This window comes from Aptenodytes forsteri, unplaced genomic scaffold (assembly GCF_000699145.1).
Source record: "Aptenodytes forsteri isolate BGI_AS27 unplaced genomic scaffold, ASM69914v1 Scaffold227, whole genome shotgun sequence".
Classification (NCBI taxonomy): Eukaryota; Metazoa; Chordata; class Aves; order Sphenisciformes; family Spheniscidae; genus Aptenodytes; species Aptenodytes forsteri.
Window position 1 is genome coordinate 4083212 of NW_008795365.1, and position 3669 is coordinate 4086880.

Genomic DNA, 3669 nt, shown 5'->3' on the forward strand with positions numbered 1-3669 from the left:
GTATCAGAGGGAGAGAAAAAAAGGATTTTACCTTTTAAATTAACACACAGCAGTTAAAAACATCCCCCCCCAACCCGTAAAAGTGGTGTGACCAAAAACCAACCAACAGAAAAAAAAAACAAAACCAAAACAACAACAAAGTGCTGACAGTCTCCAGAACTGGACTCACGGCACATCTGATGAAGACTTTTAAGCAGCAAGGCTTGCTGCTGAACCCTGTATATCCCTCTTCCCAAAACAGCCCTGAATAAATGAGGTGATCACCCTGGAAAATAATGACACAGCATAAACAAAACCAAAAGAGGCTGGGGAGGGGAGGTTAGTGGGAGGAGAGGGCAAGGGGTAGAGGTAGGTGGTGGGAGAATTCCCCATCAGCCCAGTTCCCTCATCCAATTTTCTGTGTGGCCTCAGTGATTTTTGTGCCACACAGCAAGGGGGACAGCAACTGCATTTGCCAGCTTCAAACAATACTTCTGCTCAGTGCCCAAGCATGGCCTCAGTTAGTACCGTGAGAAGCCCAGTAGAAAAAGCCAAAACACAAGAAGACATGGCTGTATTCCCACACACACTCCACAAAAGGGCAAGGGTCCTATATTAGAAATGTAGTTCACATTAAATCTAGCCTAAAACAGTCCCTCAGATTTCATCTTTCACTGTTACATGCAAAGGGCACTCCCCTCTGCCTATCAGCTGTTGCAACCTTAACCAGCAAAACATCCCAAGGAACCAGTGCAAGATCACTAGCACTTTTTTTTTTTAATTTATTTTAGAGAGCAGCTGGAAGCAATATGCCCCAACAGCACTGTGCTACCCAGCCCTCTCCAAACCGCCAGTGATGCAGCTCGAAAAATCACTGCACTAGACTTGTGCATACCACAATCTGAAACAAAAACAGTTCAGCTTGACCTCCAACTTACTTTGAGGAACAAACCAAAAAAGAAGAAAGGAAACTGGAAAGATCCTTGTCCTCACTCATCTCACATGAGAAAGAAAACTCCATCTCCCTACCTCACCAAAAAGCCCTCACAGCTCATAAGCAGACTGTGAGGGAACGATACCATGAACTAACTTCACTGATTACATCCTGACCCTTCCTGTTGCAATGCCTGCCTGATGTACTCAAGGTCACATGAAGGAGTGGGAAGAAGGAAGTCCTGATAAGAGGATTTTAGATGGCACAGTGGTCCTCGCGTTGAGAGACATGGAATGGGGATGAAGTGATAGGTGAAGAGGGGGAGGTACTCCACATATGAAGAAGCCCCTGCTGTGAGCAGCAAGTTTCATACTTGCCTGGGCTGGGAGCAGGCAAAAGGCTCTGCCGGGGGAAGTAGGAGAGACCCTGCACTGGCAGGGAGGGGAAAATGAGACAAAGAGCACTAAACCACTGATTTTCAAACAGAGCATGAAGACAGACAGGATACATATCCTGGACTGGATACCAACAGGTTGCAGAGGAAGGGAGAAGGGGAAGAGGATATGAATGTTTTTGTTGCCATCAGAAAGACACAAAAACCCCAATCAACCAGCAACCTATACACACACAGAACAGAAGGTGTCAGGACACCCACCTCAGACAGAATTTCATAGTTGTACCAAGAAAATATTGCAGATCTGAAAACTGTAAATGCTATGCCACAGTTACCCTCTTGACTATCATGCACTGTAATGGTTTCACAGCGTACCACTATAGCTGAAGTACTTTAAGCTGAAAACCATCCACTTGATTCAAATTAATTTGTCACTAAAACAATTATCTAATTGCAAAGGTTCAGTTTTATTAGGCTGAATGCATAAACTACATTTATATGAATAATGATTATGGACTAAGACACAGGCCATGTCTACCTGCACTTCGTACTGGTACTTCCCATTCCTTCTATCCTAAGAATTGTATTTGAAATAATACTGTCAATGCAATGGAAGATTTGCATGAGTCTGGGACAAATTTAAGAATTTATTTGGTTACCTGGGCAAGTGCTATACTGTTAAATGAACTGAAAATCCATTACTGTCACTGACTGTACCCCAGGTATACTTTATCCTTACGTGCCCTGTAAAGTGCTCTATTAAAATGCTGTGCTAATTTAAGAACCGTACTACCAGAACCCCAGTACATGTATTTCAAATATGTTTGTAAGTAACAGTTATTCTCAACTCGTATATAGTCTGTATCTCAATCAATATTCTAAATATCTTTTTTCTGTATCTTTCAAACAAAAGATACAAGTTCCACACACAAAAGTTACAAGTTCCAGTGGTATATCACCAGGTAATCAAGCCAAGCTTTCTACTTCACATCCATTCGAATTAAACAAAAAATATTTAAAAGACTTGAGCTGAAGTTCTAATAAAAAAGAACGTACAAAGTCCGAATCTCAATCCTAATTTCTTTCAACATTGATAATGAATGCAGACATGGTTCTACCTAGGCCTGACCCCTTTCCACCAAGTTACTTCAAAAATAAGTGGCCATCCTACTTCTTGTGAAAAAGAAAAAAAAAGTCCCGTCTATTAAGACTGTATGTTTATACCAGTGCCTGAAAATACAACCTTAACATGAGCTAGTACGCAAGTTCTTCAAAGACTAAGATGACATTCACATGCAGCCCCAAGTAGTCTGACCATAGGAACAGATTTTCCGAAGTTTTTAGATCAAATCTTGCAACACACACGCCCCACTCCCAGAATCATACACTCCAAAACTTATTTCACCATCACAATCAAAGGTATTATCTTAACAGCTGGCACCTCTGTAGCAACAACTGTGGCAAGAAATATGCTGGGAGCGGGAGGAGTAGCATCGGGTACAGTACTTGTAGATACGCTTGGAAGTAATGCAGCTCAGCAGGCCCGAGCCGGCCACCAGCCTCCATCCCGGGGACTCCTGCAAGCCCTGCCTGCCCAAAGTCTATGCACACTGCAACCCCTCAACAAGCCACAAGATAAAGTAAAGGGGGAGAAAACCCACAGGCTGCTGTATACTACTCACACTAAGCTCCAATACCAGTATTGGTATAATATTTAAAAAAAAAAAAAAAAAGCAGCGTAGGTGGCGTTTTTCGTTTCCAAGAAGCAGAGCGCGCGTCCGCAGCGCTGAGCCCTTGCCAGTACATTCCGTTTCCCTTTCTGCCACTCTTGGTTTTTGCAGTGCATCATTTCCTGTATTACTTTTGCACAAAGTGGTCTTACCAGCTGGAAGTGCAAAATAAAGATTAAACCACGAGTCAGCAGATGATACAGTCTGCGTCTTTCTTTCCAAAATACATGTGCCCTTCTGGGAAAGTGGGAGTTAGTATTTCCAATAGCAGAGTGACCACCAGCCCTTGAAGGGTATGTTTATTCACGAGGTACGGGTGAAACAGAAACCTAGGCCAAACAACAGGACACTCTCCAAAAGGCAGCCTGGAATCAGTTTAAAGGAAATTGAGTTGTTACCCACTTATCAGCCACTCTTTACACACCAAACCCATGCACTTTTTATTATGCGTTCTGTCTGCTGATGGATGAGTTGGAATCAACAAACTTCTTTTAAATCCCAGTGCTGCTTTATTTGTCTTCCTTCACTGCTGCTGTCTTTTGTGTAATCTTTGGACTAACATACAAACCTGCACACAGCTTGTGAGAAGTCTATAAAAAAAGAGTGAGCATTTTTTTTTATATATATATATA